Source organism: Sander lucioperca, chromosome 3 (assembly GCF_008315115.2).
Source record: "Sander lucioperca isolate FBNREF2018 chromosome 3, SLUC_FBN_1.2, whole genome shotgun sequence".
Classification (NCBI taxonomy): domain Eukaryota; kingdom Metazoa; phylum Chordata; class Actinopteri; order Perciformes; family Percidae; genus Sander; species Sander lucioperca.
Window position 1 is genome coordinate 26,353,033 of NC_050175.1, and position 24,404 is coordinate 26,377,436.

At 39.2% G+C, this 24,404-nt stretch overlaps 1 long non-coding RNA gene across 1 annotated transcript; it reads right to left on the reverse strand.

Annotated features, from left to right (window-relative positions):
* Positions 1 to 2,754: 2,754 nt before the first annotated feature.
* LOC116067650 lies at positions 2,755 to 23,886 on the reverse strand. The gene is made up of 4 exons (XR_004896885.1): positions 23,773 to 23,886; positions 19,495 to 19,586; positions 9,232 to 9,264; positions 2,755 to 3,239 (listed from the first exon to the last, which is right to left on the reverse strand). It is a non-coding gene; the product is annotated as an uncharacterized LOC116067650 (long non-coding RNA).
* Between the last annotated feature and the right edge of the window lie 518 nt (positions 23,887 to 24,404).

A 24,404-nucleotide genomic window follows, 5' to 3' on the forward strand; every position in this document is an offset into this window, starting at 1 on the left:
CAGGTGAATTGTTGCGATGAATCAGCATGAGTTGGCGCAAAAGGCAAATCTAAGAAGAATACTTTCACTATTATTTGAAAATATTTGAAATTGTAAAAAGCACAAATCCAAGAAAATGGGTATTATTTGGAAAGATATTAAAAGCCATTATATTCCTCAGCAATACTTACTACAGCAAATGAAAAAAATAATCAAAATTAATTATGAGTGAGTCGGCGTCTGCAAATGAACAAAAACAATTAGGATAAACTAAACTTTTGTGTTTATGCACTCAGGTTCAAACTCTGGAGACAAATTAGATATATTCCTCTGCCAGGCTTTGTGTGTAAATCCTTTTGTCGTCCCCTCTCTCATAAAGTGTCACCGTCCTGATTACCCTGCAGTGCGGCAGAGAAGCAACTGGGTGAGCAGCAATGGGAGGGGGGCGGTGGGGGGGGGGGGGGGGGGGGGTATGTGAATGAGATGCTCACTGACCCTGCCACCATCACAAACCACCAGTCTGATCTAATATCCTGACTGGCTGAATGAGTGGGTGGCTCGGTACATATCATGCCAGCTTTCTCCAGCTGCAGCCCTTGCTTCAGCATCAACCACTGTTTGTACAACCCGATCATTAGGCATCCACCACGGAATTACAATAACTGCTACTGTAGTTGGAAGAGGTCGATGTCTCTGCTCTGACAAGGTTTGAATTAACAGTAAAATAATCGCAATTCAGGATCAATCCTTACATGTGGACAAAACACAACCAAACACACATACTCGATACACACACTCAAATCTCATTACGTATTTACCTACATTTGTTAAATTCAAATAATTCTGCCGTCTGCATTTGATGGTGCCACTTTGAAGGTTAACAAATCAATATTCCAGACACTTGTCATTTATTAACACATGAGATCTGGTTGGATAATGATGACTGTGCAGGTATCCAGAGACAGTTCTGTGGGAACAGGCCATTAAGCATTGCAAAGACCATAGAGAAAGGGACTCTAATTGGGAGTATGATTATTTGTCAGTAGTGCAGTCACCTCAAATATCACAAAGCTCTTCTCCAAAGCGCAGCCTGTCAGTCAGATTTGTATCTATGTACCATTGTATAAACCATTCTCAAGTTAAGTGCTCAGTTTCAATCAACCAACAACTGAGATGAACTTAATTTTTTAATTCAGGACAGTTCTGAAAAGTTAGTTTCATGGCCAACCTCTCCTCTCGACCCACAAGCCTGACTTGTGTATGTACTGAGTAATGGATTTATTCAACCAAGTCACAAAGTCCAGCACCGCAGCCAACAGACAGGCCTTTGCACTGCCACTCAGAAGTCAGCAAAACGGACAGTAGCACCAGGGAACGGATGCATCCCATGTCTGTTCAGATTAAATGAGAGGCTGACAATGTTAATTAGGCAGAGTAAATTTACATCAGCAAATTATGTAAGCAGCTAGGAAGAGTAACAAAGCGTGATACCAGTTAAGTCACAGCTTGGCAAACGCTGCCCTGCCACTTCATGCTGATGTGGCTATGGTCGATCAAGCAGAGAAGCCTCAAATGCCAATTAGACATGAGTGGGTAATTGTGTCGGGGGGGCTGGTGGCACAAGGGACTTTGTTACAATGTCCTGAGGCATTCTGTGTTTCCACCCTTCTCCAACATAGCAAGTGACACATCTGAGTTCACAGATAGGGAAGAGCCTCTCTCTCTCTCTCTCTCTCTCTCTCACACTCACGCAAAAGGATGGACTGTTTGGAGAAATGAGCATCTAAAGGAGGTCATTCAGCCAACAGGCAGGAAATAAGTGTTTTTTCAAAAGGATATCTATTTATGAAAATGAAGACACTGCAGAGTGACAATATCAATAAATAAATAAGACAATGCACTACATACAGTACATACCAATTACATCTACATGAAAAGTGTCCTGAGATAACTTTGGTTATGATTTGACACTAAAAATAAAATTGAATACATTGTTTGATTAACAGCTGATTAATTATGCACTGATAATATGAAACACTTAACTTAAAGTGGTACTCCAACCAAAAACTATCTTTTGAGCATCAAACTCTCAACCCTTCCAGGCCTGAAAAGCCGCTGTAAAAGGTTTTCATCCCTTATAGAACAGATTTGCATACAATTCACCTGCTAACGGATGTTTCAGGGGGTCTCTACATCCATATACTGTAAGGTGAGTGGTGGGAGTTGAAATGAGGCATGTGCACATGTGCTCAGTTCCACAAGGATTAATATTTATAAAACAGATCGAGGCTTACATGGGGCTTTATAAATCTGATGAAAAGAATGCAAATGCATTTATTTGTGCCTTTGCGCGGAAGCGGTGTATTTTAAGGGAGTGGCCCCCTCTAATCGTAGGGTTGGTCATTTGATCCCTGGCTCCTCCTGTCCACATGTAAAGTGACCTAGAACAAGACACTGAACCCCAAATTTGTCTCAATTTGTGTGTATGCGGCAGCAAAAAAGAAAAAAGTTAAAGTAAGCTGCTTTCAACAAAACCATCTGCCAAATGAATGTAATGTAGTGTGTATTGAGCCATATTTTTTGCAAAGTTATAACTGTAAAAATAATGAACATACGGAAGGACAGCAGAGAGGTGGCTTAGGCTGAAGAAGTGCTTTCAGAAATCTTTATGGAGCTGGGCGTGTTATCGGAATTCAGTACAGAATCTCTCTCTCTCTCTCTCTCTCTCTTGCCCAAGACGACCACCCACATCCCCGCTTTTAGGCTGCTCTTGATTCTAATTGGCTCGGACCAGTCATACCTCTGTAATCCCTGCATGTTAATACTCCCATGGTAACATTGTCTCACCTAATGGCCGCACAGTGAGAGGCTTTTTCAACCACATTACCTCTTATTGAGTTACAGAGCCCCATTGTTCCAAATAAGACAAATTTAATTGATCCAGTCTATAAAAATCTCTGTGCCGCTGTGAAAGACCTGTTTCTTAAGGTTTATTTTATTTATTTATTCACTCAGTTTTCCCACCTTGCAGAGCGAGGCCCTGCATGAGGCACACAGGAATTAGGTTTACTCCACGCCATACAAGAAAAGGAAGGATGCAGAGGAGAAATTCAAAGGTTTCAAAATTAGATCAATGGCCTCAACAATCAATCAAAGGCAGGGTTCCACAGGTGTCAGCCTTAATGGTAAGTTGAAAATGAACCTTTAAAACAGCAGGTACAGAGTCCACTCTTAAGTGAACTATGCAGGGGGGACCCAAGCTGTGGAAAAAGAGACTAAAAAATACACGCAGGGCGGCCTCTAGCTCACCCAGTAAGAGCGTTCGCCCCATGTTGGAGTCCTGCAGCGGCCCAGGTTCGAAACCGACCTGCAGCCCTTTGTTGCGTGTCATCCCCCATCTCTCTCCCCTTTCATGTCTATCCACTCTCACTATAATAAAAGGGAACAGCCCCAAAAAATAATCAAAAAAAAAAAAATACACGTGCAGAAAAACAGGCACAGCAAAGATGTTATATTATATTAATCTTTGTCTATTTTTTGACACACTCTATTCATATTCAGTGAACTATTTGTAAAATAGTCTTTTTTGTCCCTTTAAAAAGGGACAAAAAAGACAAGCATATTTCCATTTCATTTATGGGTACAAGTGCAAAAGATGTATTCAAAATGTATGCCAGACAGAGCTGGTGAAATGGAAAGACTACAACTGTCAGGCGAGGTTGATTTAAAAGTTAAAAAAAATACTTTGGAAACTTTTTAATACAGTATATATAAAATGTATGTTTGTGCCCTGACTTTCACCCATCATACACATAATCCTGTTACCAACTACTGAAGATATTGAGCGCAGCGTGATACTTAAGTGATTAACTAAAATAAATATTTTATCCAGTGTAAAAGCTAGGGATTGAATAGAGCTGAACATTAAAAACAATGGCCTTAAACTCGCCTGTTGAGAAAGAAATGTGATAATAAGGAGAGAAATGGCAGGCGTATACTACGGTAATCCGACCAACAGAGTGCTTCCCCCGTGAAGGATTTAACTATTCCCAGCGACTAGATAAACCCGATATTTTATTGCAGAGCGGAATATGTGTTGTGTGTATGCAGTTTGCAGTACAGTTAAGGTGTGTGTGTGTGTGTGTGTGTGTGTGTGTGTGTGTGTGTGTGTGTGTGTGTGTGTGTGTGTGTGTGTGTGTGTGTGTGTGTGTGTGTGTGTGTGTGTGTGTGTGTGTGTGTGTGTGGGGCATAACCTCTGTCTCCCACTAGAAATGCAGTAATGATGGTGGAGCGGTCTATAATTTGCCCAGGAGGATTTTTGTGCTTTACCATATTTTGAAAGCAGCTGAATTAACTTTCTCTCTATTAAATCCTGTATCAGGATATAATTCCTTTTCTATTCCCTTTTCTCAACCTTTCAGAAACATTTCTATCAATCTCATTTTACGCATGATTACAGTTTTAATGAATGATGGTCAATGTTATTTCTGGGGTTAATCTCAGCTTTCTCTTCTTAAATACTGGTAACTGGGCTAAACACTGCTGATACAGCCCAAGGCTGGCGGCTGAGAAAAGACCTAAAAAAAAAAAAAGCAATTTGCTTTCTTTTAAAAGTATTCTTAACTTATTAACATATTTGGCAATACCATCATGTGAATTCTGAAAATATCAAAAGGGGATCCCTAAAATGATCCCATAGTGTGCACAACCTTATCATGTTTTATCAGGTCTAGATCTCTCTTGTCTCCTGAGTCCCTATTAATCCTATAACTCCCCATATCTTAATACATCTTGTTAATTTCTCAAATATCAGCTGGGAGATGTTTAATAGCTAGTAAGTTATTCAGCACAGTCAATTACTGATCTCATCAGGTACGCTAAAGTGGCTTCAAATGCAACATTTGAAATGGGAGTACACATTTTGCAAGGGAGCTATTAGCAATGTATCCGGTGTGCATTTAGCAGTTATAAGATTCAACTAAGAGTTAAGAAAAGAGTTTGAGGTAAAGTAAAGTAAAATATCCTTGAAATCAACATTCAAATGCTTGTGCAAGATGAATACTAATGAACTTTAGAGAAGGGACTGCTGGAAGACATTGGGAATGGGGCAATTAAAGTATGCCTGAAGCAACTTTACAGAGGACAAAGCATCCAGTCTTTCTAATTAAATTCTGTGGCAGACACCTGGCCTTTCACCTCCTCCTCCATTTCTCTCTGCTCCCAAGTGGCAGTCACGGAGAGGGGCGTCTCACAAGCTTCATACTCCTCTTCTTCACTCTTCACAAGAAAAGCCCATCTGATTCATGATCAAATGCTCCCAACAGATCTAATCAGCGTTGGTACACTGGGGTCATGGCGCAGATAGAGATAACGGTTACTATTTACCACACATCCGTGGCTCCCACAGGATTATCCCAACACAATAGGTCTGACTCAAAAGTCAGCAGCTAGTGACAATTTAAACTAGGCTGAGATCTGTTTTAAACTTTTAAAAAAGGACCTTGCCCGTGAATTTCCCTGTACAGCTGATCTGAGATCCACAGGGGGTAAACTATAGTTTTGGATTGATAACTGAGCTTGTGTCAGCTCATATAGCTCAAGTGTGGATGTCACAGAGGTTCATGCAAGGGCCTTCACATCTGAAATCTAAGACTGATACGCACTGCACACTTTTGGCACAAGGCACAGTGCTCTGCGATTAAAGGGAACACAGAGTACAGGATAAGTGAGGTTTCACAACCTTGCTCCCACAGGGATCTCTTAGAAGTACAAGACAGTGAGGAGGAACAACTGTCAAAGGGAAGCTCCCTGGTAATGGTACGGAAGTTAATAAAATGAAGGCAGGTAATGGAAATTGGTTTTAAACCACTGGTCACATTCCTCCTGAGATAGAGATGGCTTGGGCTAATGAACCCTGACAGCCTATTCCACAGTAGTTCCACACTTACAGCACATTCACCTCCAACACCGTCTCCTCCCACCGCCAGGACAAGCCAAGGTAGAGAGGATAAAGTTACAACTTCACACCGATTAACTACCCCCTGTTATCTAGTTATTTAACACTCAATCAAACTTGAAAGTGTGCAGTGGCAGCATGGTCTCTGTCACATCAAACACACCCTCATTCTGCACAATTATATAAGGTTCAGCTCGACACAAATGACAACCTTTACTCAAAATTAAATACAATATTACAAGGCGAGTCACCTTGGTTGCGCCAAGACCTCAACAACTAGGGGTGTTACAATTCTCCAAATCCTCGATTCGATTACATTTTCGATTCTAAGGTCACGGTTCGATTCAATTCTCGATTTTTACATTTATTTTTTTTAAAGCACAGGTTGCTATGCCATTTTTAGACTACACTTTTATGCAATATAATATCTGACCTTTGTTCACAACGTACCACACTACATTGTCAAATTTAAAACATTTATTAACAACATAATGTAACAATAACTTATATCTTCAGTCAATTGGAAACTTGACAATTTGTCAAAGTAAAAAGAAAACAAAAGTTTGCCGACAATGCTGAGGGCAGACGCTTCGCAGCACAGCAGTGTTTGTTGTTTTAAGCCCCCCAACCCCAAGATTGTGACTTAATTTCGGTCGATTTAAAATCGAAATCGTGACACCCTTAACAACAACCAACAGCACGGGTACCAGATCTGTACTTTGTATCAGACAACAATACCCTGAGTTTAGGTTTCAAAATCAGTTAACAAGAGAGTGAAACTGAAAAAAGAAAATTAATCTTGCACAATGTACATATCACAATCATTTTGGTACTAGATTAGAATTTCCATGCACTATTCATTAGTGATTAGTTCAGACCTTAGGTGATCTATTTACCGTGGAGATAACTATTTTTAGACAATTAACACTTAAGGCTTACATTCTTAGGGTTAATTGCGTTGGTGATATTGTGTGATAGAATAAGGGCAATCATTTCAAGGAGGAGGAAAAAGACTCACAAATCCTAAAGTGAATCAGAAATTGTACAATGCTTTTGTAGGTTGTGATAGTGGAATGCGATTATGGATTACCCAATAAATCACGCCAACAAAACACGCCGTTTGTTCATGGCTTTTACAACGACATATACAAGTGATCTGACGTCCCTAGTGGCAGGATGACATCAATTAACAAATCACTGTTGAAAAAAGAAATCTTTTATGATGTCAAAAGAAATTCTGATGCAAAAAATTGTTTTCTTCTCCAAGTTACATCATTTTATCAACTTTATCATAACGCTATAAGTTTAGGTCGAAGTAGGGCCCTACTAAAGCATATCCAATATTAGGAAACTGGATGGATCATGTTGGTAGTCTAAGGCCTAAGGCCTGTATCATTGGCAGAGGTCATGTTAATTTGTTTATTTTTTTTAGAAAATGATCACAAGAGCGGAAAGGCTGGTCTCACATTAAAACATACAAGTCAGACTTTGTAGTCTGTAAAAATAACCACAGAGCTTGAATGAATATGAACTGGTAAAGACAAGACAGAAGGGAGGGACAGATGAGGTGTAGCTAATCAACATCACATGGCAAAACAGCACAAAAAACGGATGACAGAAAAAGAGAGAAAGAGAGCGAGAGATGCTTGAGCGACTCTGAAATGTCCCTGCCAACTAATACTCCCCAGCTCTCCTCCTGCTGTGGACTAACCTCTCCTCTTCCTTCTTCTGTTTCTGTTCAAAGTCAATGTGGAACTAATGCGTTGTTTATTTCCCCACAAAGCTAGTGTCTGAGGTGTCCTGCTCACGCATTCCATCTTTATTTGTAGACATCCTGGCCCAAGAGTGATGGGAGTATGTGGACCAGAGGCTATAAAAGAATGTTTCACACACATTGTCCCAAAACTTAAGATTAATAAATAATCTTAAATTGTTCTGTATCATTATGTATCCTTCTGCAGTACAGAGTGTGTGCCTTTGTTTTAGTTGATGGAGAAGAAAAGCTGAACATTTTTGAGACAGGGCCCAGTCGGTTGCTTGAGGCACAGTTTTTTTTCATAGGGCGTAATGAATGCTCTTTCATGATTCTCTTGGTGATAAGACATAATCTAAGATTGCATACACTGATAAAGGTCCTCCTGCACACCCTAGTGGAAACAGAAGGGGATGTTTGAAGTAAGGACATTGGGGATACAGCAGTCCCCTTGTTACTCAGACCATCAGAGACCGAGAGAAATCTAATCTAGTCACACCTCCCCTGAACATTCATAAATAAAATATCAAGTAACTGAGACCCTAAGACAATCCCCGCCATGTCACAGTGGCAGAGAAGCAAGCATGGCTGGCCATGAGGAGGGCTGCCAGGGGAGAGTCTGAATCCCAGCCGTGTTAGATAGTTATAGTTAATGAATTGAAAGCAGGAGCAGTTTTGCTGGGTCCCTGTGCCCCAGGTTGGCCCCGACTCGATCAGACGCAGCCTTCAGAAAAAGGTGCTCTGTCTAATCTGGTCTCATTTTATGCCTCTTTAACTATGACCAATGTATTTAAATGGCTGTTTCTTTGACAGATGCTCAGTTCAAATTATTCCTAACTGGAAATTTGTAGGGGTGATATTAAATATCCTTCAGGCCAGGCTGCCTAAAGAGAACATAGGAACATCAAAAGGCCAAACACTTCAAAAACTAAAACTAATGATCCTAGCCCACCTCCAGGGAGAAGGAGGGCTTCAACTTTGTCCGACAACCCCCCTGGCCACAAAAAAATATCCTTTTAAATCTCCTTTAAATGGAGATTTGACCATTCCCCCAACCCTACTGCATTTAAAGTGATTTAACATGAGATACATAATGTATATCTCCTTATCACTAAATCCACAGGTGGGCAGTTGGGGTGAATATGCACCATTGTATCTGACACATCTAGCCCTGTCTTTGCTAAAGAACATCTACAATATCCTACAAAATGACACTACGGGGTGGCCTCTAGCTCACCCAGTAAGAGCGTTCGCCCCATGTTGGCTGAGTCCTGCAGCAGCCCGGGGTCGAATCCAACCTGCGGCCCTTTGCTGCGTGTCATCCCCCATCTCTCTCCCCCTTTCGTGTCTATCCACTGTCACTATAATAAAAAGGAAAAAGCCCCAAAAAATAATCTTAAAAAAAAAAAAAAAAAAAAAAATGAGACACTACACTGTTTCTTCCCTTTCATCTGTACTGTGTGGATTTTTTGATCATATCTTTAGAGAATTTTAAGAACTTGTTTGCTGAGTCTGCAGTCTGGGTCTACAGTAAAGTACTCACCACTGAAGGAGCTTGACCACCACCACCAGGCCACTGCATGTGGAAATCAAGGAAAGAGAGAAAAAGACACAGTCAGAAAAGAGAGAAATAATTAGAGAAGGGAAACAGCTGGCAACATTTATCTTAAACCCTGATGGGAGCTGACGGCAGCGATTAGGTAATAATAAACTACCCAACCTGCAGTCGTGAGTGGGGTGACTGAACAGATAAACCTGGTCATTTGGGGCAGAGGTGTGAGAGAAGTGAAAAGGGTTAGAAGCAACAGGGAGGGTAAAATTGACCCAATGCCATGAGTCCTACATGCACGGGTAGATGTTTAAACACAAAAATGGATTGATTCTGACAAATCAGTTGTGATGGTTACCCCTGTTGTGCTGTGTGTAGTCCAGTATCCAATTTAAAAAGATCAAAAAGTTTTAGCGCTGAATTATTTTTTTTGAGACTGAAAAAGAATTAACCTTAAACATGGCACTGCTAAAAAGTTAAGTCATCAGGGTTTTACTAGTCTATATCCACAACGTTCCACTTCCGGGATTGCTCTCGTTTTGCCGGAAATTCCGTCAGATTTCACTCTTTTCGGATGTCCGTTTTCAGATGTCCCGTTACCTTCCGCTTTCTAGTGTTCCACCAAAACAAGTTCCTTCCCGAGGATATTTTGCAGAGGCTCCATGACTCCGCTCGGCGCTTAGCACTGCCCAAGACGATTGTGATTGGTTTAAAGAAATGCCAATAAACCAGAGCATGTTTTTCTCCCATTCCGGATGCTATGTGGACTAGCCAGACCCTCCTCCGCAGCACTGTGGAGGAAGGTCTGGCAAAGCGAGACTAGTGTTTTACTAACATGCAACTATAAAATCCGAAACAACAAATGCAACTTCATTTAAAAAATCTACTGAAATCGTGCAAACAAAACATCTTGCACATCAGTAAATGGTTTCAGGTTTTTTTTCACATTTTTTCTACCCTCAAAATATAAAACATCAGACTCTGCTAACATGTTAAGACTATTTTCTTTGATGGATTCCAAGAACATGTCATACAGTACTTAGACAGAAAAACTGAAGCATTGCCGTAAAGAATAACCTATGCACATTAGTGACATTTTGAAATATTAACAGTGAAATGACTGGGCACCGTATGTGTTTTTTGTTCAAATAAAGTGCTTTCTTTTCCAGAATAAAGCCATATTTTCTTAACTTCATTTCTGTGAAGATGTGCCTGGCTTTGAAAAACAAAACTTATACTCTCCAGCCTAAAATCACCCACTGCTTCATAAATCGGAACGAGTATCTACATGGATTAGTGCAAATAATTTATGACACCACGGTTTTAAACACTACTGACATGTTTTTGTTGCAACAGCCAAAAAGCCAAGAGAGGCAGAGTGCCTGACTGTAAAATTTCAGGCAGCTATTTCGAATAAACAGAGCGTGGTTGTTTGAAAAGAAGCTAGTGAAGCAAGAACCACACTTGGGCTGCCTAGCCAATGTGCTAATATTAAGTTAAGGGATACCACACAGAGACAGACTTAACACAATGCATTTCATTTGATAACTCCCAGCCTTCTCATTTCTTACCAATGCCATTGCTGTACTTCTTGCAATGGCCAGAAAAATAAACACATGAGAATATGTATAATTTTAAGACATTTGAGGCGGTAATTCAAAAAAGGAAAAGTATATTGAATGCATCATACTATGGCAAATGAAAGCTAGGAATCTACTGTCAGATTTCACCAAAAACAAAAGGTCTACCTATTTCAAGTTCTAAATGCAGCAAATGTCTGCAGGCCATAAAAAGGACCAGGTTGTATTGTGAAATATAACAACGTTGCTTAGTATGGAACACTTTTCTCAAAGCTGACCTCTTAAGGACTGTTGCAAAAGTTGTTTGTTTATTTCACACAACAGAAAGAAATCGCCATAGTTATGCCATTGTGTATCAATGACAATTTCACAAGCACCAGCTGAGGGAACACACAAAGCATCAAGCTACTTCTGTCAATCAACAACAAGCCTTTTCAGCAATTTAAAGTAGAACCAGTTGGCCCTCACAGACTAAAATGTTTCAGGGCTTTGCCTGAAACATTCTGAGCTCTCTGGGGCCATGAGTCTTTAAGAGTTTGGTTTCATCCAACCATTTAAAGTCAATCAATTCCACAACCACTTGTACCCAGTTGCAAACTCCTAGCCAGTTTTATTTAGGACTCAGACTTGATGTGTACTGTTGCAAACAACAGTAGCAGACCATAGATATGCAACAAAACTGAAGTCAGTTTCCCCTGAAGGAAATCCAAAAAAAAAAAAATCTTAGCTGGCTGGATGTAAACCTGTAAGTATTAACCCGGAACAGCTGTCCTCTAGTCCGCGAGAACTCCAGGGTCCACCATCAGAAGAATAAGCCCCACAGTCCTGTTAGCCACATGCCACATGTATTTAATTTTCAACATCTGCTGGCGTCATGCTTCTATGCTTTCCATTCCCACTGCACATTCTTCACAAATTCAGTAGCTTCCTTCTTCAGCATTTGTAAATGTTGTTGATTGTGGAAACCATCCATGTTTACTTTGACTCCCTGGCCATTCCTGGGCAAGCTCTAATTACCTGCAGCTGTTCACTTTGCTGCTTTCATTGGCTATATTCTTTAAACACAGAGTTAGGGATTTTCAATATAAATTATACATTTCTAACATACTGAACACAAATTTCTAATAGTTACAAGCATAATCATAGCACTTTTCTATTATGCTTTGACAATTATCACAATTGGCACACATCCACAAAGGGCAAAATATTGGGTGGATTAAATGTTCCTATCATTTGGTTTTGCACCCAGCTATAGACTCTTGGTTGACCTCTTGCTCAGCCATAAATATAATGTAAGTATAATGACTAAGTGAACTAACACTGTCAGTTTCAATATACAGCACATAGATTGCACTTGCTTTCATTGCTTGCCAACATCACTGTTCTCTACAGTATAGAAAGTCCCACCCTGGAGACATCTGTACAAAAACTTTGGTATTTTTTTTTCATTATCAGACTCTTGAATGACATGTTTATTTATCCTCTCATGCCTCTAATGTCTGACTGCAAAGAGGGAAGAGAAAGGTAAAAGAGAGGGAGAGAGAGAGGAGAAGTCAGCTGCTATTTGCCTGAGGACCTTGTCTGCTCTCACCTGCTCTGTTTGGCAGCAGTGTAACAGCAAATTTTACACCGTCTAGGACACAAATTGGCATTCTGAACTCTGGTTATTCCTCCAGTATAATCTAATTAAAAGACACTGCCAGTGGGGTAGAAATCAGAGCATTATAAAGTTTGACCGACAGACAGACAGACATAAAAGTGTTTGCAATTTCACAACATACTGGGCACGAGTGTAAAACTTCAGAGCCTTGGCTGGAAGAGGTTTGGGATAACCGAATTAGCCCAACTACACGCTCTGTGGTGAGTATAAGCACAATATTAGGTGCTGAAATAAGATTTTACCGTATTTTCAGCTTTGAAGTCCAGCTGAAAACTTTGTGACTGACATCAGATATCAAGTTATGAAAGGACAAGTGAACTGGGTGTACCGTGTGCAACAAATTTGTTTTGACTTTCTTTAAAAGCATGGCTAAGTATGGAGTGTCCTGGCCACATTCCTGTTTTGAAATTTTGAAGTAAAACTTTATATGAAGGAAAAAGCTATAAAAACGTACAGGTTCAAGTTGAGAGTTGTCTTTTGGAAATCTGCTGCAAATACTACAATCTATTTTTCAAACAATATACATCCACTTGAGATGCATTCTTGCCCAAATACATTCTTTTAGTGTTTTTACCCCCGTATTTCTATTTACAGGGTTTGCAAAGGCTGGAGTTGGCTCATGTGTTAGAGTTAGGGTATGAGCCACAACATGACATTTTACAGTCAGTTCTGATTGGAACAATCTATAAATAGTCCTAGTAAAACATTGGGACAGCCAACCCAGCCTTTGTCTTGATTCATTGTCTTGTTCTAGTGTCCAATGTTTCAATGAGGAACAAAAATGTGTCCAACCTCGCTAGAAAGCTAAATCCTAAATCATAGAAAGGTTTGAGGTAAAACTATTAAGCATTGACTAATAATGAAAAGGCAGGTATTAGCCATGATGATCCTGAATGGTTCAACCCAAATTTTTTTCCAAAATAGTGGGTGCAATCAAAATTGTCTCATGTGCTGGCAAAGAGTGTGTGGAGATAATATGACAGTAGGGTCAGTCTCATTATAGTTTTTAGCTCTCTTGTCTCTGGTCATGGAGATATCAATGCTATATCGAATGATGTCCTACAACAACCATACACCAATACAGAAGTTGACTGAAATGTATATTTGGGCAGGTTTGTAGTTCCTTATCACGTCTACTCTGCAGGAAAACCTCTGGCAGAAAATGTGGCATTCATTGACCATAATCAAAATTTGTCTCAGCACCCCTCATTATGTAAAAAGACTTTCAAAACATTTTTCCCCCCCAAAATGTTTAACCATTTGACATAATAGTCATGGTCACACAAGAGATTGATCTTGGGTGTTACGTATGAGGAAGGCTAATCTCAAGTAACATTAAAAGCTACCAAACATTCCATCTAATCATCCAGTTACATTAGCAAAACTTGTTACACAAAGTGCCTCAGAGGCATATGTAGCTCAAAAAGTAGCATTCAAAAGAATAGCTATGAGTACTTTACCACAACATTAACCACTTTAAAGCTACATTGTGTAAGAATTTCTCCCATCTAGCGGTGAAATTGTATAACTGAATATTACTTTCTAGCCCTTCCTCCTACGGTGGCCGAACCCAAAATTAGCTCTCTCCATCGTTTACACGCAGCTGTTCTAGCCACTCCAATATTAACTTTGGTCTTGTTGCTTTGCCTTTCGCGTTCGTTTTAATTCTCTTTTTCGCTTCCCTGGCGAGTAATCTCCCCCTTGCATTGGTCACAGTGCCAAATAGGTGTAAGAGGGCGAAATGCGGAGGTATGTCCCTCTTTGGCTAATGTATTTTAAAGATGGAGGCGCTACATGGCTGCCGTCATTCGAGCGAGTCGCTCGTCTGTATTCTGAATGATTCTGAATGTCAGATTCTACGCTTAACGAGAATACTTTGATTAGTTGGTGGAAGTAATTACACATAAATGAGTACATATTTGTGAAAGAACAAAAGGGGTTTGTAAGGTATATCTGCATCTAAAAAAAGAGACTAAATTTATTTTCCCCCTCAAACTCAACATAGACAACATATTATAGCCAAAGCCCACAGCACAATGTGGGACTTAACAGATATATAAATAATAAGGCTCTCCAAAATGTCAAGGACAGCTGTGTGAAAAGTTAAAAGGCAATAGTAAAATAAGGCAAGTAGGCCAAAGACATTTTCTATCGTGGATAAAACACAAAACAGTGTAGTAAGGGAGATGCTTCACAGGAGCAGGATATAGTAAATCCTACTTGTCAGGAAGCATGAGACAAAGGCTGTCAACATAAAGAGGAAAACCCCATCTAATATTTTGCCGTACAAGACAAATGTGACCCCTGAGATTGTCCAAACAATGACAATACATCACTGCTCCCATTAGCTGCATACAGGATGGAGGAGCTGTTTAATTTCAATGCTAACCTTGCAGGCCAACCACATTTGACCTATATACTGTAATTAGTGATCTGCACACTACTATCTTAACCCTGAGGATTGTGATAGTTAAAGACTACAGTAAGAGTTCTGACCACATTGTTGAAGTGTGAGGCATGACCAAAAAGAGAAAGCATCAAAAATAGTCTTATAAAGTGAAGGATGGCTGCTACTAACTTAACAGTTTGGAAAGATACTATTTTTAGATGATGTACTTCTATCTGAATACATCTCTCTCAATGCAACGTGTATAACACCATGTCTAGTCAATGTCTTGACACCATATTAATGAATTAGATGTTCTCCACAGGGAACTTCTAAGAATTGTGGATTGGATTTGGTAAACTAGGATTTCTGGTGGACTGAACACTTTCTCAGTCTGGAGTAGTCAGGCTGAGGCCAAAACAACCCACTGGCATCTCTTCCAAAGAAATTCCTTGTGAAATCAGCAAGATATTTATTTTCAGAGAAACCTCCTTCAAGGCAAGTACCAGTTCACCAGTCTGATTTGACGGTATTATAATTCCTTGAGCCAATGCAGAGCACACCACTCAAGTGGGGGACAAAGTGAATGTAAAACTGATTAATTTGTGGTACACGGCCAATGCAATACTGGTAGATATGCAGGTTGAAAAAGAATAACTGCTGAGGTTGGGTTTCTTAAGTTTTAATCTCTATCTGTAATGTGCTATATGAATAAAGATGCCTTGCTTTCTACCATAAAATTAAGTAGTCTACATAGTTAAATGGTTTCTTCCATTTAGACCAGTTACAAGCGACATGAATCAAAGATTTGTGGCTGTGTTTTAGTTGTTAAACTATTGTAGTGATGTGGGTGTTTATTTTGACAATTGACCGGATGCTCCAGCAATTCCACTTCCTGCCCAGCCAGTGCAACGTCTCGCGGCTACAACGAAAATAGACCTAGCGTGTATTTTTAACAGAGAGCTGCTTTTGGGACGCGCTGCGTGCTGGTGGAATCACAAGCACCTTCTTGAGTGGCTGCGTTTGCTCCGTCGGCCGCAGCGCCTCCAGAATGCAGCACAGACACGCCTAGTGGAATGTAGGGGTTACTGTACCAGGACAAAAAAATGCACTACTTTTAGTCTTTAGGAGTAGTTAAGAAGTTCCCGCATGAGGCTGCACACAAGCTCACAAAGACTTTTAAGTAGAAAAAAATAAAGTAACCTGTCCCTTGCTCTCAACTGTATAAACATACAATTATAAAATACCGTAAGTTAGACAAATAATTCTACTACATCTTTACTGATATAGATCAACTTTGTCAAACAAGTTCACAAATTACAAAAAATGTATTACTATACTGTTGGTTTGAGTCAGCTGTGAAGTATGAAAATGTGGTTTGCATTCTCAGACCTTCATACTTGACCAAAAATGCCAAAGCTTAACCAAATGTCATTTTAAATAACAATAAGCACATTTAATTCCTGTGAATATGAGTGTGAAAAAAAATTAATGTGATTGTGTCTCCATTTACTATCCACGAATATCTTGTAGACATTGTATCCCTTTCTTCTTTTCATAATTCCACATGGTAAATTTCCTGAGACCCTAATGAGAAAAGCAGAGCATGAAAATGGCTACCGGGTCTCCTCGTCCTCCCATTCTTCTCGGTCTATGCTAGCGGAGTTTTTTTTATTAATTTTATTTAATTATCCCACAAAGCTCTTTTTTTCTACACTGGGCCATCGCTGTCTGTGTCCTACTCCCACTGTGTGAGCTTTGTAATTTAATAAAGCTTCATTTAAGAGAGAAGTTGATTAAAAAATTAAGCTCCAGTGATCACCACAGTCTCAGCCCTCCCCGTTTTATGAAAAGATCCAATATTTCATATTAAGAACATGTCGGCTAGAAATTATCACCGCAGGACAGGTTAATGCTTTCCATACAATCATATGACAATGACAGCAAACCCCACTACAGACAATGACCCACTAAAATGTGGAGAATTACAGGAGTTTAGACAATTTCACTCCTTTACTTTAGGTCAGGCATTTTTTTCCCTTTTCCCCTTGTCCCTGCTGTCCAACACATTCTCACTCCCATCGCGTCAAAAACCGACGCTTGGTCAGGTGCCTTTGGCGTTTGTTATTGATGCAAAAAGTCTCCTTTAGCGTCATATTTAGACGCGCTTGGTCGGGACTATTGGAGTCTCTTTCTGACGCTCTGGGTCAGAACGTATGTTAAACTTACATGCGGCACAAGAACGGGACAGTTTGGTTTAGGAAAAGATCAAGGGTGGGGTTACAAAATGTACAATTCAGGGACACGTGGGACAAGAACACGAACCCCGGCCTCCTGGGTCCTGTGTTATTTCACCCATCCACCACCCCAACCAACCTCCTTACACAGATTTTCGGTCTTTCATACTACTCGCTACCGTTGTCGCTCTTAACACTACGTCATCTTACAGCGCTGCGGTCAAGCTGCTGCTCTGCCCGGTGAGTTCCATACAGACGCTAAAGGGTGATTTTTGGGTCGGTACCCGACACCGAGAGCCACTGACCAAGCGTCAGTAATTTAAAAGTTGGGAGTGAGAATGGGCTGTGCTCTCAGCCTATCATCCACGTGTTCATTTTTCCAGTCATAATTCAAATTTTTCCGCTTCACCTGACAGCAGGTGACTGCCAAAACTTCACACAAGTGTGAATGATATTTTATATTTCTACCTCTTTAGAGCAAATTATGACACTGTGCTGCAATACTGGATTGAGGAGAAGGACAAATTCCAGCCTACTGCCCTCTGCTTGCTTTCACTGTACAGTATAATTACTTGTACTCATACAGTCTTTGAAATACAATCTCCCTAAGTTATCCCATCTGTGCAGCAAAGTGTACACAGGCACACAAAGTCACTAATATAGAAAATGTGCAAGCTGTCAACTCCTATTATAAAAAAGAAAGAGAACTAAATGATAGATCCAATATCTGCACTGCAGCTTAAAGTTAAATGCCCTCTCACTGCTGGAGAAACATAATCCACACAATTAATGCTTGAAAATTATAGCCTGGATCTAGTGGCAGTTTTGAACCATAAGTTATTGATTTGGAAATGAAAACCTGTACTGTTCAAGGTTAAATCCAGTCCACCCTCATTACTGCTCTGTCCTTGAGAGGCCCGCACCAGGGCTGCTGCAAGGAGTAGAGAGGACAGCTTTAATGAAGGTGAATTTAATGGGATTTAATGTAGCTGGGGGCAATAGAGCAGCAGAGATATAGTTTTAACAAAGAGCAAGGGACCAAGGGTACAGCCAAGAGAGCAGCCATTTTCCTTTCTTTTTATTTATTTCACATTTGGCCGAGCAGAGTAAAAGCACACCACATTTTCATCTGACTAAGCCCCAAGAGACAGTGGTTACACTTCTATAGTCAGGACAATACAGGGCCTCTAGCTTTCCATCTGAGCATTCACACAGATATTGTATAACAGGGCATCAATTTGACAGATTGGAATACTCGGATTGGAAGACATTATGTGTGAATTAGGGATGGGCAATGTATTTTGTCAAAATTATATAAAAATGTCTCCTGTATATATTTTTCTATATCGTTTCTATCGCGGTGTTGAAAAACCAGAAGCCGAACTGTGTTATGACAATATTTACATCATTTGTACACTTTCATTATGAGTCTTGCACGTTATGTTCATTTTGCACTAAAGTTCTTAATAAAACGAGAACATATTCAGTACTTTTAGTTTGCACAGGAGTATACAAAACAGGCTTTACCATGTGGATATTTCATATTTATTTATTTATTTAATTAGCAGAAAACATGCTATATCGTGATAATTATGGAGATATGAAATGATCTTTATCGGGATAGAAGATTTTGGCCATGTCGCCCAGCCCTAGTTGGAATTACAATGTTTAACGCGTAGCCATGATCTTTAAATGTTACTTTATTTTTTTGGCTATTTTCAAATAACGTTTTAGATATTTATAAGATTATTTTTTTCTGAGATGGGACATCAAACATTTGATCGTCAGTATTAATGTGTTTTAATCCTGGAGAAAGAAAAACACTATTGACCTAATACTGAATATAATGTGATTCAAAATAATGTGATGATGCAGGCAGTATTTCACATTCACATGTCATGTGTAAAACATCTTTAAGGAGCCCAGGAAGGATCAGAGTTACATTTTTTATCATTCCTACACACAACTTACTAAGGTGTATTCTCCCTCTCCTCTTACTGAGCAAGTGTTTTGATAGACTAAGGCAATTGTATATTTGCATATGCATATTGCATATCATGCTTCTCCAGTTCAGCATTGTGTGGGTGACTTAGGCTGCTTAACACAAAGCTTTAGGACAAGTAGTGTTTCTAAAAAAAACATTTTCATAACCTGGTTCCATTATTAATTGTGTGGAGCTCTCACAAATACAGGATCCCATAGTTTCCCTCACGAAGCTTGGCCCCTCAGTCGCGAGGTCATGATCACATGGCTATCCCCTTAGCCTTTGTGAGCTTAATGTGAACAACGTGTGGTTTCTGCAAATAGCATTACATGACCCGCTCCTACAGTAATGCAACATAAACGACAAAATCTTGAAAAGCAAAAAAAATAAATAAATAAATACTTTCATACCTGGATTTAAGACCCTTGCACAGTCATTTCTCTAATTTTTTCCTCTCCCTTCTCTTCCATCTCTGAAGATCTGCAGGAGAGATGACAGGGTGCTAATTCACAAACAGAAAGAGAGCAGGGAAAGAAAAGATGTGATTACAAATGCCAATGCTATAATTCATACAGTGTGTGTTGTTATCAGTAGCAATTCTTAATAATCATTCTGGGCCAACAGCCAAACTCATTACTGATCATTGCCTTGCCTTCCTCTGGAGCTGGATGAAGTATAAAAAATTAACTCCTCTTCTATCCTTCACTTCTTCCACAGTCTCTCATCAAAACACAAGCAAGAAAAGGGTTTTTTTTATCTTCTGCTTGAGTTGAATAATACTCCTTATTTCATGTTTAATGCTGAATCACACTGTAGGTTTTTAAAAATAAAGCATCTCTGAAAGATCAAATAAGGAGCACATACTGTATTTAAAGACATACCTAAGGTACATGCACCAACTAATTAATGCATGCTTTTCAAGAACATTAAGCCTCTGCCAGTGTGAATATGATATTCGAGCAGAGGGTACTAGGAAATGAGTAAGGGGCAGAGGCTACGCAGTCTGCCTTTGTTTTCTATCCTGAGACGTTTGAGAACATTTGAGGAAGAAGCTGCGAGACTTGACTGACAGGGGTACTATACCTAATAAAATGGCCATTATTAGTGTGTTTCCATCCCATACAGAAGTTATTAACTGACAAGATGATATCAAGGTGCTGCTTAGCACCCATCTGCCTGTATGAGCATGGTGACTCTTTGTCTAAGTGTCATTTTGTTTCAAGTTAAAATGTTCCAAAATAAATGGTCGCAAAATAAAATCAGGCCATCTTCCATAAAAATAAGAACATTACAAAATCATATATGAAATACATGGATTAGTAATGTTCAGGTTTTATTGGGCAGTGTTGATAATGTGATTGAAAAGTATCAAATGTTTTCTGAGAAATCTTTAAACTCCGTTGAAGAGCTCCCCTTGCTGAACCGCAACCAAGAAACCTCTTCCAGATTTTTCTTTTGCCAAAGAATGTCATGTTTATTTTGAAGTGGACTTAAGGAACCATGTCAATGCTAGTTAATTCTTCAAAAAAACTATAAAAACGAGCCACATTGTTCACACATCTGCATTTTCCATTTAATCTTTGACTTTCACTGGTGCCGTCTGTAATCCCTCAAACATGACTAATGGGAAACATCAAGTACAGGTTTGAGAACAAGTGGTTTTAATTAAAATGCTGGTTTACAGATGAATATGGGAAAAGGAAGGTTTTTTTTTTTGGTTTTTTTTTTAAAACCATTCTTCACAGTACTATGTATGTTTTTCTTTTATATGTTGTTGTGGACACACTCCGACCTCAAAAATAAAATACGAGCAGCAAATCAAATGGCATTTTCTCCACTGACACTTTAGAAACTGCAAATATACCGCTTCAAACTGGTATTAACCCTGACACACAAAGCTCCGACGCATCTTAGGATTTTGGTTTTCCTGTTAACATAACCAAAAAAATGTCCTTAAAACAGATGGGTTGCATATGAAAGCATCTTGAGAAGGCCACGCAAAGATTTGCTTTATTAATTGTGACAAGGAAACAGGCAGAAGGGCTTCTCCACTTGAGCCATTCTTTAACATGTGTTTGCAGTGGTTTGTTCAACCCACACATCTCAACTTACCTCATCTACAGCACTCGAGGTCATACTGAGACTTTAAAGGATATAAGGGCATAATCACTATAACAGCTCTGACTTTAGGAGTTACTACTACAGCACTGGGCTTTGATGTCACCAACTTGTTTCATCACTATCAAAAAGTGTCAAAAAGCAACTTAAGTCATCAATATTGTTTGTGAGGTTTGTATCTATAACATAATCTGCACTTGTGATTTATACTGGCAAGAGTATACCCTAAGACTATAAATCCACTTTCAGAGAACCAATCTCTGTTGAGTGCAGGGCCACGCACAGCTATTCTGTGAGCCCAGTTAAGAAATAGTTTGCCATTTTGTGAAATATACTTATTTGCTTTCTTGCTGAGCATTAGATGAGAAGATACCACGTATACCACCGTCATATCTGTAAATATGAAGCCAACAGCCAGTTAGCCTAGCTAAGCATAAAAACCGGTTAACAGGTTAAAACATCCTATCCTGACTTTGTAACATCTTATGTTGTTTTATGTTGTTTAATCTTGATACAGAAACTGAAATGTAAAAGCGGCATTTTGTGGTTTTAAGGAGTTATGTGTCAGAACGTTTCCTGGCCGGACGCAGTGAGTTCCTGACTTGTGTCACAGGGTTCTCAAGTTTTGAACTGAGTTCAGAGTGAGATTTTGGCGGTGGGGGTTTGGGTGGGGACGGGGGTCTGATCTGATAAATGACACATAAATTCGTACAAATAAAAAAATGTTTATTTAATTCAGCATTTCTTAGTGTGTGTGTGTGTGTGTGTGTGTGTGTGTGTGTGTGTGTACAATGTAGATTCCAGTTATGTATGGATCAACATATGTAGCTTTGGATACATGCAGTGAAAATGAGATTAATGAGATTTGTTCTTAAACCTGGATATAGGGATTCTCGAAAACTATTGTGACAAGCACTCACAGTGATGACACATGTCATCACTGTGAGTACTTGTCACAATCAGTACGTTTACATGCACACAAAATATTCCACTATTACTCCAAATACGACAATATTTTGAATTTGATACAGGTCATGTAAACAGCATATTCCGGAATAAGGACTTTTTCCGAATATAGCATTTTCCGATTAAGACGTGGGATATTCCGGTATTATTCAGGTTTTAGAGGCATTGTTTGGACATGTATACAGTGCATTCAGAACATGTCCTAATCTGGGTTTTTAACCGCAGGCTTATGGTTAGCTCTGTGCGTTGCTATGTTTTCTGTACACAAACCAACCAGCCAACAGTTTGCAAGGCTGGAGACCCGATAAGAAGGAGAAACACAGCTAACGTTACTTTTAAACAGTATCAAAGACTTGGATATCAATAGGTTTTTGGATATGCGCAAACATCGCTACGCCAACCTTTTCAAGAAGCTGGTTAAAGGAATGAAAGAGGGACGCTGTCTTCGCACGTTCCACAAAAGTCCACTACCGCTGGTAAACTTTGAGAAAAATCCTGTTTTGCACGACATGTAAACGGGAATATTAGTGGAATACTCACTTTCATTAGCCTATGTAAACAGCTTAGTCGGAATATCGTCTTTTTCGGAATTAGGTCAAAAAACGGAATATTATGTGCATGTAAACTTAGTCAGTGACTCACTGTGCCCAAACTAAATAAATTTATAAGCCCTTATTTTCCAGCACACTCATTGGCCCAAAAAGCATTTATTTGGTGATTTGCTTGTCAAACATGTAGACATCTATGTCACCTGGATTTTAAATTTGGTTGTAAAATTTAATTTGTTATACGTTAACGGCATTTCAATGGCTATATATATAGGGGGTCAATATAATACTGTATATTAGAACATGCCTTGACATGCAGTCCCCTTCTGCTGTTGAAACAACTACAATGGATAAACTGTTTAGTTATGGAGGAGCAGAGTTAAACATTTTCTACCCACCTCACCTGTAATCTAACATTAATCCTGACGGAACTGATCTTTTGTTGTCCTCCAAAGCTTTCTAAATCAATAGTCTACTGGATAACAGAAAACATGGACCCTTTCCCCACAGCACTTTGACTAAAGAGAACGGACTAAAGATACTCACTTTCATTTCCCCTGTTTTTACCCATTTCCATTACCCGTTTTGTTTTGTTTTTCTGTTAACTTCATTTTAGTCATAAAAGCTGCGTTAACCAATTTTGACCACTAGAAGACAAAAACGTAAAATACACCAATACAGCCACTGGTATAATACGCGTTTATCAAGACAGTATGGCCAACAACAAGTTAGCTAGAAATAAATTGCCTAATTATCCAACATACACAACATGTAACATTAACAGTAGCCTATCATCTAATTAATGTTGTGTTTGTGGCCACATGCTGAATGGAAGTCTGGTTAATTTCTTAGTTAGCTTTAGTCTGGTTTTCTAACTCTTCAGACAAACCTGTTGGTCTTCAACGTTAACTTAGCTAAATGTTAGCTTGCTAAATGTTCACCTGTAACGTTAGCCTACCTGGTAACTTACTTGGGTCAAGCATCTGTTTTCTGAAAGAAACGTTAACATTAAAAGCTAACTTTGAAAAATACCGCGGGTCGTCTGACGACACTTACTGCTGTTTTGAAGACATTTTTCGGATTTCTCAAAGGCTATTCCAGCTGAAACAAGCAGTGTTCGGTCTGCTGCGCAATAAAGAAGATGTTTGCAAAGTTGCAGCTGTTTCAATTAAGCCAGAGATGACAGCGGGAAGTGACGTTTTTTGCTTGTTGAAAGTGAAGCACAAAGGTTGTTGACAAAAATGTTGCATAAAATATATCCAACAAACATGTTTATCTCGAAATGAATGCTAACAAATATAACAACAATAACAAATGCACCTTGTTAGAAAGAACAATAAACTCTAACTCATGTTTTATATGGTTGTTCATTCTGTATCACATTCTGGAAGGACTTTAAAAATTGCATTGGCTACTATCTAAAACACATGTAATCACCGTTGAAGGGAAAAATGTCATTAACTACTTACTTCGAATGTAAAGATTAGAACGTATGTACTATTGTAAATCTCTTTATTTTATTAGGGAAGTTTCATATTCACAAAGCTAAATGCTCTAAGTCAACCCCATGTTTTAAGTTATTCTTAAACTACATTGATTTGTACTTTGAGTCTCTTTAACTTGTAACGAATAAGAAAGGCCTTTCAATGACTACTCAGAACTATTGACTTAAGGAACACCTTCTGTCA